This window comes from Panthera onca, chromosome B1 (assembly GCF_046562875.1).
Source record: "Panthera onca isolate mPanOnc1 chromosome B1, mPanOnc1 haplotype 2, whole genome shotgun sequence".
In the NCBI taxonomy this organism is placed as follows: domain Eukaryota; kingdom Metazoa; phylum Chordata; class Mammalia; order Carnivora; family Felidae; genus Panthera; species Panthera onca.
This window is the reverse complement of record NC_138342.1, coordinates 131,423,896-131,436,246: the sequence shown is the minus strand read 5'-3', so window position 1 is coordinate 131,436,246 and position 12,351 is coordinate 131,423,896. Positions and strand designations below refer to the sequence as shown.

Sequence of the window (12,351 nt, the reverse complement as noted above, 5' to 3'; positions counted from 1 at the left end):
ACAGAGAGGAGGAGGCCATGTTAAAAGAAGCAGACATTGGACCATTGCATCTACAAGCCAAGCAACATCAACAATTACCAGCAACCACCAGAAGAAGCTGCAAGGGGCAAGGAAGGCTCTTAGAGCCTTCAAAGAGAGTACGGATCCTTCTGGACTTCTAGCCTCCAGAACTGTGAAGGAACATATTTCTGTTGCTATCAACTGCCCAGGTTGTGGAAGGAAACTAATACAGACTGATTTTCATCTTTTTTCTTCCATTTTAGTTACTTAATCTTTAAATCTTCAATTTTAACTTCTACAGGGTTTGCCTATCAGGATTTGAAGATGACATTTTTGTTTAAAAACCTGTATCTGGACATGGCAGTTTTCCTTGATGACTTTGCTGTGGAATGTTTGCATTTCAAGGGGAAAGAAAAGGAAATGCTTATTTGTGTGTTTAAACACAGTGTTCCTGCCAGGATAAAATAAATGTCCATGATATGACAGTTAAATGGGGATTCATTCTGCTGCAGAAAATCTGCAGAGAATGAGCTTTCCAGCAGCATTGCTCCCATAGGTAAGTGGACACAATTCTATTGCAGGAGAAAACTAGGGCTCACCAATGGGTTTCTTGGTGAATTATCTCTAGTTCACTGCCATGCATATTTACATAGTTAAGTGCTGATGGAGTGACAGAGAAGATTCGAATCTTCCTCATAAAATGACCCTATCTCTTAGAGTGGTAGTGAGTATTAAACAGTAGAACATAGTTCCTACTATGCCCTGAAAGCCCAATGAAGAGAAACCACTGTCATTATTAGTAACTGTAAAGATACTTAAGGTTTTCTTATTGCAAATCACTCTGAATCTTTTGTGAAAGGAAGCAAACTCTAGAAAAACAGGTAAAGTATATTTAGGAGGTAAAATTTACTAGTTCTTTTTCCAGAACACTTGAAAATTTCTTGATATCCCAAATTCTCTCACTTCTATAGCCTGGCTGAAAATCTGCCCAAACCCCTCCCCACACCCCTCCCCCAAATGATAGCGGCTGATGTTCACCCTAGCTTACACTGATAAGTTTAATGTTAGCTATTGACCTGGACAATGATCTGGCCTACAAATGTTGTATCTGCTCAACAATAACCAATGAATTGGAAAATATTCTATTGTAGGGCTTAAGGCCAAGCCAATACTGCATTTCAGCTATGCTCATTCTCTTTGATCCAGGATAACCCTTAAATTCATTGATACCTATAGATACTAAGTTTTAAGTAAGGAAATTTATTTTTTTGTTTGTTTCAAATTTTTATGTAAATTCTAGTTAGTTAACATATAGTGTAATATTGGTTTCAGACATAGTTTCATCACTTACATACAATACCCAGTGCTCATTACAAGTTCCCCCCCTTAATACCCATCACCCATTTAACCCATCCCCCGCCCACCTCCCCTCCAGCAACCTTCAGTTTGTTCTTTATAGTTAAGAATTTCTTATGGTTTGCTTCCTTCTCTCTTTTTTTCCCCTTTCCCCTATGTTCATCTGTTTTGTTTCTTAAATTCCATGTATGAGTGAAATCATATGGTATTTGTCTTTCTATGACTGATTTATTTCACTTAGCATAATATTCTCTAGTTTCATCCACATCATTGCAAATGTCAAGATTTCATCCTTTTTGATGGCTGAGTAATATTCCAGTGTGTGTGTGTGTGTGTGTGTGTGTGTGTGTGTGTGTGTACACACACACACACATATATATCACATATTTTTTATCCATTCATAAGTTGATGGACATTTGGGCTCTTTCCACAATTTGGTCATTGTTGATGATGTTGCTATAAACATTGGGGTGCATGTACCCCTTTTAATCAGTATTTTGTCTCCTTTGGGCAAACGCCTTAGTAGTGCAATTGCTGGGTTGTAGGGCAGTTCTATTTTTAATTTTTTGAAGAACCTCCATACTGTTTTCCAGAGTAGCTGTACCAGTTTGCATTCCCACCAACAGTGTGAGTGTTCCCCTTTCTCCGCATCCTGAATAACATCTGTTGTTTCCTGTTTTGTTAATTTTAGACATTTTGGCAGGTGAGAGGTGGTATCTCATCATGGTTTTGATTTGTATTTCCCTGATTATGAGTGATGTTGAGCATCTTTTCATGTGTCTGTTAGGCATCTGGATGTCTTCTTTGGAGAAATGTCTGATCATATCTTCTGCCAATTTCTTCACTGGATTATTTATTTTGGGGGTGTTGAGTTTGGTAAGTTCTTTGTAAGTAACGTAATTTCATTTTGTGGAAAACAGTAGTTTGAATTCAGGCACAAAAGCTACGTTTGAGTATGACTGCTTTTAGAGATAACATCTGTAAGGTTTGGTGGGTCATGTGTCCATATGTGATTTTTGCCTGATGAATGCCTGTTTGCCCTTGCCAAGACCCAGCTGGGACTGTAAGCAAAAACCCTTGGAGTACTCTCTCTAGAGAGCCTATGCCCTTCTGTGGTTGCTGTTGCCACCTCCTGTCATGATTGCTGAGCCTTCCTTGACTGGGCAAGTTAGACCCAGCATTCCTCAGGGGCCCACAGACCACCAGAGGGTGCTCCCACCTCTGTCATCAGTGTGTGATGTCTTGCCTTCAGTGGTGAGAACCTTTCCCTCCCATGGGCTAGGACCTTCTCCTTCCTCACTGCTGGATTGAGGAGACAAGCAGCGCCAGGGATGCTTGCTTTTGTCTTACTTACACAGATGAGTGTATGGTTTCAGTATAACAACCCATAGTTATAGTAAAAGATTTCACTCTGGCTATAAGCACCAAGCAGAGAGTTAAGGAAGTAGCCAGTATGTTCAGATAGAAAGCAAATGTGGAATAGCAGTGATTTTCCCAAGTTGTTTGTCGATATCAAATTAATCAAGTTTATTCTTATAAATATTTTTGTAACTTTATATTTTAAAACGATTTGAAACTTAGGTTGTAAAAACAGCACAAGGTGCACCGCATATACCTTTTTCCCTGAGTCAACAACTGTTTATTTTATTCCGTTTGCTTTATAATTCTCTCTTTTGATAAGCAGATAAATATGTGTGTGCACATATTTATGCACAATGCAATATGCACAAATGCATGTATATGTATATATACATATATATGTACATTATTTTTCAAACCGTTTGAGAGTAACCTGAAGACATCATATACCTTTGCTCCTTAATGCTTCATTGTATATTTCTTGGGAACAAAGACCTTGTTACAAAACCACAGTGTGATTTTCAAAATAGGGATATTTATTTTGATGTAATTCTATTATTTAACCCACAGCCCTTTTTCAAAGTGTGTCAAAGTCCCCCCAAATGTACTTGATATCTAATTGTTTGCCATTCCAGGATCACTCCGGGAACACATAGTGCATTTGGTGGTCCTGTCTCCTTAGCCTCCTTCAATCGGGAACACTTCTCCAATCTTTGTTTTTATAGACCTGATCACTTTCAAATATTACAGGGAATTATTTTACTGAATGTTCTTCAATTTGGGTTTGAATGATGTTTGCTTATGAAAAGATTCAGATCACTCATTTTTGGTGGAAATGTCACCAAGTGGTGCTGTGCCCTTCTCAGTGCGCCATATTAGAAAGCACATGCTATTAGTTTGTCCCATTATTGGTGACATTGATTTTGATCATTTGGATAAGGTCATGTCCACCAGATTTCTCCACTGTAAGTAACTATTTGTCCCTATGTAATTAATAAGTAATTTGTGGAGAGATACTTTGAGATCATGAAAATATCCTGTTTCTCACTAAATTCACTCGCTAGCTTTAGCATCAATTGTTGATTTTCTGCCCACCATTCTTTATGTATTTACTACATGGCATTCTGTTTTATTGTTTCTTGATTGTTTGGGTTCTATAATTATTAGTATGTATTTTCCCTTATTTATTATGTTTACTTCTGTCAGTATGAACTTGTAGAGTTTTAAAGTTCTTTTTTTTAATTTCTTTTAACGTTTATTTTTTGAGAGAGAGATAGAGTGTGAGCAGGCGAGGGGAAGACAGAGAGGGAGACACAGAATCCGAAGCAGGCTCCAGGCTCTGAGCTGTCAGCACAGAGCCCGACGCGGGGCTCGAACCCACGAACCATGAGATCGTGACCTGAGCCGAAGTCGGACACTTAACTGAATGAGCCACCCAGGTGCCCCTGAACTTGTAGAGTTTTTAAAAAAAGTGTTTATCTTTCTGGAGAGAGAGAGACACTGGGGGAGGGGCAGAGAGAGAGAGAGAGAGAGAGAGAGAGAGAATCCCAAGCATGCTCTGTGCTGTCAGTACCAAGACTGACATGGGACTCAATCCCACAAACAGTGGGATCATAACCTGAACCAATATCAAGAGTTGGCAGCTTAACCAACTGAGCCACCTAAGAGCCCCTGACTCATAGATTTTTATTTTACCCAATGTGTTATAATCCATTACTGTCATTATTCATGATTATGATTAAATTCACCCTTGTCAATCAGTAGGAGCCCTTTCAAGCTGGCTCCTCTGTCCTCTTGGTATATCTCCATTAATCTTCAAGCACTTCCTTACTTTTTAGCAAAATAAGAGGCTTATAAGCACTTCTAACAAAATAAGTACATGTTTGCACTAGCTACAGCCACAAAAATATACCACTGAAGTCAGCTTCCCTCTTGCTTGCCCTTGCCCTGGAAGGCCTATGGTTGGAAGGGAGGGGCTATAGCAGGCAGGGAGGCTGACCCTGGTACCTTGTATCCTTCAAGGTGATATATAAGCATGTGGTGGCAGAAGATTCTGTATGGGCTTGGGGCTTGGGGGCCACTGAGTAGAAGGAAAATGTGCTTATTTCATTTATTTCTTATTCAAGCATCTTTGAGTGTCCTTTGTCATAGTCTTATGACAAATTCTCTGCTCCTGCTATGCAGGAGGGATGCATAAGAGAAAAATAATCAGATTCAAAATGAATCAAATATTGTAGATACACAGTGCCCATGTCTTGGCTACCAGTATGCACAAACTATATTCAGATCAGGCATCTTGGCACCAGGAGACAAGAGCGAGAGGCAGCAACACAGCGTAGGTGGGTTTTAGAGGGAAGTGTTCATGTGGCCTCAGACACTTCTCAGTTGGCTCACAAGTATAATGGGATGGAGAAGACATGAATCCTGAAGGAAACATGGATGGGAGTTTGTATTTCATACTTAAACCTAAATTCCCATTCCCCTACCACAAAGGGTTAAGGTGGTTAAATTATTCTCCACTCATAAAGAAAAGAACGTTAAAAGATTTATTTTAACCACTAATCCCTGCTCAGACCTTAAAAGAAGATTAATAGTATGAGTGGAGGATCTAGTTCATTGCAAATTTTGTCTTAAGATCACACTGGCCTAGCAGATTATATGATTACAGAGTATTAATCATAATACAGACAAATTACACCTTCTCTTATTGGGAGGCAACAACACAATTGGGAGTTGAGTCCTGGAAAGTTGAGTTCTCCATAATGCTTACTGAAAGGAAAAGGGAGTAGTAAGTTAGTCACAGATTCAGCTAGAAAATCCAATTCTGTGAAATTGTAAACAAATTGCCTCAGGGACATTTCATAGATGGCCTTAAATCTATATTTGCCAGATATAAACCTTACCCCTGAAAGTGGGAAAACACAGTATCCCAAATCTACACGCATGATGACAGACTTGAGAGAGAAATAAATTATACCCATAATAGCCTTGATTTCATCTTTTGGGCATGGTTAGAGCAAGCATACACGTAAGGCCAAAACATGTCCTCACATACCTCATAACAAAGTAAGCTCTTTTAAACGTCTTTTGCAATAGACAATTTTATGGTTTGGTTAGGCACCGTCACCCTCACCTCTCTGCTTAGAGAGGAATTTCCCCTCAACTGAAATCCAGAGACGGCGGGGGGGGGGGGGGGGGGGGGGTTGGGGAGAGAAGTGAGGCCGCAAGAACCAAGTGGTCCTTCTGCTATTTGGACATGTGGTGACTTTAAAAATGATGTAGAAATAAATGTGTTAGCATGTGGAAAGTTAGCCTTAACAGAACGTATAAGGGGTCTCTTGGCACTCAAAAGGTGTCTGATAAAGTGTGTTCCAGACCAAAGCTCCAAATTAAGTATTTGAGAATGTCATCCAAAAGAAAGTGGTGGGGGACAGGGGGCCAAAGAGTTGGCAAAAACACAGCTGAATCGTGAAACTGTACCCCAGACTGCCAAGTCTCAAAGAATACTCTTAGGTACAATTTACTAAACCAACTAAATAAGAGGCAGTCATAAATTACCAATGAACGCAGATGTTGGTAGACTCCGCAGTCACCTCTAAGCCTATTAAAACTTTAAACACTCCGGTGCCTGATAGCCTGACAGGCTGGAAATGGTGCTTTGGTGAACTGCTTAAAGACGACTCTGTGTATGTGTATGTGTATGTGTATGTGTGAGAGAGACAGACAGACAGACACTGAGACAGACAGAAAGGTCTGCTACCGGGCACACATTCTACCCTGCTGGTCCCGCCTCCTGGTACCTCAGAAAATAAAAGAAAAATGCCTGTGGAAACAACCACATGGTGCCAGTGGAAAATGAAAACTGCTCCAAGAACAAAGGTGCCAACGGAGCTGTTGAAGTCACAGACTCAGTGCTTTTGAGAAACAAAATGCGTTCCTTGGGGGCTTATACGAAACACAATTCCACGGAGATAATGCGTGAGGAAACGCAAGCGCGAACCTTACATTAGGGAACCGGCTCCTACACTTCCACCCCACAGAGGTGAGACTGTCGCAGGGCCAAGGAGACACTGTTTCCACAGCATGAGGTCTCCTCAGACTAAGAGGTACACCTCTGTTCTATTTGCCTCAGAATAGCGATGATGGTTTTGACACCTGTTAGTGCTACATTTTACAATCTACAGAAAGCTATCATATACATTTAAACCTCTAAAGATCCAAGTCTCTTAAAATGCTGAATAGCTTTTATTCTGAAATATGTGCTTAAGGAATGCAAAAGGTAGTTCCTAAAACGCTGCCTAAAATTTTGGCCGATAGTGAAGTTATGGGATCTTCCTTTGTTGTTTTGAGATGATGATCAGATAAAAAGGAAAATGGTCAAGAAGCAGACAAACTGAATCACTATCTGTCTGGGCAGCAAGCACCATTCATGCAACTTGCCTAAACTCTTTCAAAAGTCCAGACTGGGACTCTACATGGCACATTCATCAGATGGGCAGATTCAGTCTACTCAAAACTGACAACTGAAAACATAAATAATCCAGCAAAAAATAAAAGACATATAAAGACTGATAAACAAAACAACTTTGAATGCAACATAAATGGCATGTATTTAATCTCATGGCAGAGAGTATATACCCAAGTCGGACAGAATCTCAATTGTATCACATACTAGTACTGATGATTTGGGTAAGTTACCTAACTTCTCTGTGTCCCAGTTGTCTCATCTGTAAAATAGGATAATCATTAAAATACAGACTGGTATCAGTCAGGGTTCACCAGAGAAACAGAACTAGTAAGATATGTATAAATCCTATTTCTATATATAGAAAGAGATTCTAAGGAACTGATTCATGCAGTTCCTTAGCCTCATGGAGGCTAGCAAGTCCAAAATTTGCAGAGTGGGCCAGCAGGGTACACATGAAAGAGCTGGTGTTGCTGATCATATCAGAAGACTGTCTGCAGGCAGAATTCTTTCTTGCTTAGAGGAGGTCAGACTTTTGTTCTGTTCAGGCCTTCAACTCATTGGATAAGGTCCCCCTCCACATTATGGAGGGCAATCTGTTTTATTCAAAGTCCACTGATTTAAATGTTCATTTCATCAAAAATACCCTCACAAAAACATCCAGGGTGATGTTTGACCACGTATCTGGGCATCCTTGCCCAGCCAAGTTGGCACATAGAATTAACAATCAATCCACCTCAAAAGATTGTTGCCAGAATTGTATCAGTTAGTGTACGTAAAACGATTAGTTTAGGGCTGTGATGGGCACATAAGTGCTATTTAAGTGTTAGCTATTGCTGTTATCATTACCATTATCATTCTTATTAGGTAAGAAGTAATGAGCTGTAGAGAAGCCACTTTGATGACTTTCCAGGAGAGAGAGACATTCTGCTCCCAAGCAGTTAGGAAAAGCCTCATAAAGAGATGGAAGGTTTCTGGAAGTGTGGGAAGAAGGCAAGAGTGGCTGGAACACTATGAGACTAGGTGTGCTTTCAGGGAAATCAGACTCAGAGCAGAGGAGACTGTGCAGAAATAAGAGGAAAAGGGTTCAGAATAGAAGGTGAGACCCTCAGGCCTCGTTTGCAGAACCACTGGAAGTCTCCCTAAGGCCTCTGGGTGGGGGGCGGTGAATGAATTGAGTGAGGGGGGAGCATAAGATAACTTTGGCAGGAAAGTTGGAGGAATTGCTGAGCAGGAGATGGGGACTCTTTTCTGAGAAGAAAAGATCATAATCTTCCCCGAAATAATGAATGAAGAATGATCATTTTCTCCACTGCCCCTAAGGACTATAGAAATGAGGAGGAAGGCATATAATAGAGTTGAAAATATGATCAGGTTTCTTGCTTAGGATATTGACAACTGCCTGCAGATAGATCCTGGGAAGGAGGAAAGCTTGGCCCAGTGGGAGAGTGGCAGAAAATGAAGAAACTTCTTTCAACTTCTTTCATTCAGTCTTTTCCCTTATGATGCAACTTATCTCTCACTTTAAATAAACCTACTCTTCTGAACTTGTACTATTAATAAAACAAGACACTAATTTATTCTGCTCACTCAAAAGGCTCAGACATAACACTGCATGTTAGACAGGGACAAATTATGTTCCTGCAGCCTAACTCCATTAAACATTAGAGCCCAAAAGAAAACGAAAGGAAGAAAGTTAACTTATGAGATCAGGACACCAGTAAATCCTCATGTATGGAAGGTTAAGAGGGGACCACTCAGAACCAGGAACTAAGAATGAGATGCAAAATTAATTGTTCAAGACCAAGAAGACTCCCTCCATAGATGTCACTTCAAACCCTTTGTTTGTGTAGTTTTTTGACTTAACCGAAGACTTTTTTCACTTGTGAAAGCCATGCACATCTTATAACAGGTTTTAGTGAAGAAATCAAATTCCTCTTATATAATTTTATATAATTCATCTTTTCCATCTTATTCTCTCCACATCTTAGTGGTTAAAAGAAGGGAACTGTGATCTGAGTCCCACCAAAGTGCCTGAAAACGATGATGGCACTGAAAGAACCAATGACCTGACATCCCAGATGTCATCGTTTAAACAAAATAGTGGTTATCATCCTCTGACTTGTATTCATCTCGGTCTACAACTGCCTAAACTACCTTGAAAATTCTCAAGTGCCCAAACTAGAAAGCAAGGAGGCAAAGCCATAGGAATAAAGGCAGCCACAGCTTCCCTTTCCACCTTCTTTGAAAAAGAAAAAAGAACAAGGTCAAGTTTACTTCTGTTCGATGTATACTTATCAAGTATCTATTATTGAAAAACTAGACATTGTGCAGGAACTAACCATTGAATACCCTCTATGGGATAGTCACTTTTTATCCATCAATTCAAGAAGAAACAAGATCCTTTTATTAAAGAAAACTGATATAAAGATATTGGAACCCCCTCCCACAAAAAATGGTTAAGTAATAAAGCATATTAGATAGTTGCCCTAACAGGTAGCAGAGATGGCATGTTCAGTAGGGTTTCTGTAGATAAGGAGGGGGGTGAGTGTTGGGAGCTGAGAGCTGAGAAAATACATAGGTTTTCAGCTGACTTCCAAAGATAGGCAGTATCTGGATTGACAAAGAAGAGGGGTTATCAGTATTGGTGGAGGAGGAGAGTAATGGAGAGTTGGATAGCAACAGTGAGAATGGTGGGTTTGGGGTCCTTCTAGGATCCCCTGAGATGAGTCTTCCTGAGTAAAAAGTGTGTATCAGTGAGCAATGAAATACAAGGGCAGAGAGGTCATATGGTCACAGTGTATCAGACTGACCTCTGGGGAAACCCATACTTGCTTTCTTCTCTTGCCAAGATCACAGTCCAGCTGAATCACTTTGGTGACTTAGAAGAACTGGCCTTGTGCTCAGCACATAGTAGGTGCTCATTTAATGTTTGCTGAGTGAATGGCCAATGTGCTTTGCTAATGTCCATTTCTCCCATCATGGTGACCAACTCCATAGCCATTCTGACTATGGACATGAAATGAAGAGGTAGGTCAGACCCCTGAAAGCATCTCACTTGCCCAGGTACCACACACTGATAGCTTGGGTTGAATGTGGGAGATGATCACATACCAACTGTACTCAGGTTTTTGTAGTAGGTGATGATGACAGAGTGTGAATCTTCAGACATTTTTCTTTCCATGAGGATTTCAGCAAAGCAGGAATTTGGGAAAACAATATGTCGAAAGTGAATGAAGAGGGAGAAACTTTAAGAAAATAAAATACTTCTTCCTCTCACAGTGCCAAAATTCCTTGTAAGAGTAAAAAGGGCCCTGGTTTAATGATTGCAAAAAAATTACCATTAGCCTATTATTTACCATACTTTCTTTAAAACCCAATTCAAGAAAAGGATGAGTGTAAAATTGTAAAAAAAAAAAAAAAAAATCATTATTTAGAGAAGGAAGATTCAAGAACTTACTAAAGTAGTTCAGCTTCAGAGAACTGCCCTGGCATTACATCAGTGGAAGCTTAAGAACCAGTGCATAATTTGGCCCATTCCTTCCCCCAACAGTGGTGAACATGGAAACACATCAAAATGAAGCCTCATCTTGGGTTTCTGAGAGACTGATGTGCAGCAAACCTCTGCCAATTCACATAGGACATATCATGGCTATGAAAAATAAACTTGTGTTGTGTTAAGCTAAAATTCTGGATTATTAATACAGCAACAACTAGGCTCTATTGAGACAAAAATCTAGAATAAAAATAGAAGAATAAAGAAGGAGAATAACAATCTTAAAATATGTAATAAGTGTCAAATCCTAACATCTACAATAAATTATTTTGTTTGTGTAGGAAACAATAGTGTATCACTATCTGGTTTATTTCCCTTACCTCTAACACATATACCCACAATACTTTAAAACAAATAAGGCAAGATGTTAGGATTCCCACAAACAGTCATTATATATTAAAGACATTGAGCATGCAAAACAAATATAAAAGTATATGAGCTATAAGATATATGAGATAAAGATAAAAATATTGTCTGTGTGCATTCCATTAGCCTACCCTGGAGCCTACCCAATAGCTAATATATTCAACATTTAATATGTGCCAAGCAAGTACTTTGCTAAGTGCTTTATATACATTATTTTGTTTAAATCTCATGACAACTCTAATATTCCCATTTAAATGGTGAGGAAACTGCAGCTCAGAGAGGATAAGTTACTTGCTCAAGCTCACACAGCTAATAAATAGTAGACTAGAGATGAATCCAGAGTTTGGCCTTAGAGCCCACCTGCTTAAGGTATATGCTATATTGTTTCTTCACTTTTCCCAAATTCAGAGGGATTAAAGTGTTCTCCCAAGGTCATAAAATTAGCAGCAGAGCCTCAACTAGAGTCTAATTTTCTTCTTCCTCTTCATTGCCCTGTCTCACCACAGCCTCTTCCGATTGTCTTTATCTCCTCTTCTCTGCCAGATCCCCTGCCCCTATCCAGAACTTCCTGTTGGAATCCTGGGTATTTCCTAGCGTGTAGAGGAGGGGTGTTACTTTAGAAAACTATCCTTCCCTACTTAAAAAAAAAAAAAAAGAAAGAAAGAAAGAAAAAGAGAAGAGAAGAGAAGAGAAGAGAAGAGAAGAGAAGAGAAGAGAAGAAAAAAATGGCAGTGGCACAGAAACACCAACCGACTGAATTAAGCCAGTTCATCCTCCCAGCCATCTCCAGGTCCATCACCTGCTGTTGGTAGTTATGCAGTTTTAATGATTGTTTTAAGCTTCCCAAATGGACAGTCAGAATAGGGAACGCTGCCCAAAGGAAAGGTAAACACCGAGGAATTAACATTGGTCCACGTGCTCCTCCTGTGGGGAGGCTGTCCGCACTCCGCCAGCTGTGAGGGACCCAGGGGACACTCTCTGGGGCCAGTGGTCCTCCGTGAAACCAGCTTCCACTTTGGGGCAGTGTCACCGTCCGCAGAGGGTCGGAGAAGGCCTGTGGTGACATGCAGTTCCAGTCAAAGACAGCAGGTAACGTTTCTTGTGAACACTCTTTTTTAAAAAAAAAATTTTTTTATTACATTTATTTTTGAGAGACAGAGACAGAGCACAAGTGGGGAGGGGCAGAGAGAGAGGGAGACACAGAATCCCAAGCGGGCTCCAGGCTCTGAGCTGTCAGTAGAATCCTGAC

General features: G+C 40.1%; 1 long non-coding RNA gene across 1 annotated transcript in view; it reads right to left on the bottom strand.

The window, feature by feature from the left end:
* The window catches only part of LOC144616129 (uncharacterized), a 386,882-nt gene that overhangs the window by 183,058 nt on the left and 191,473 nt on the right, over window positions 1-12,351 (bottom strand). The window lies entirely within an intron of this gene.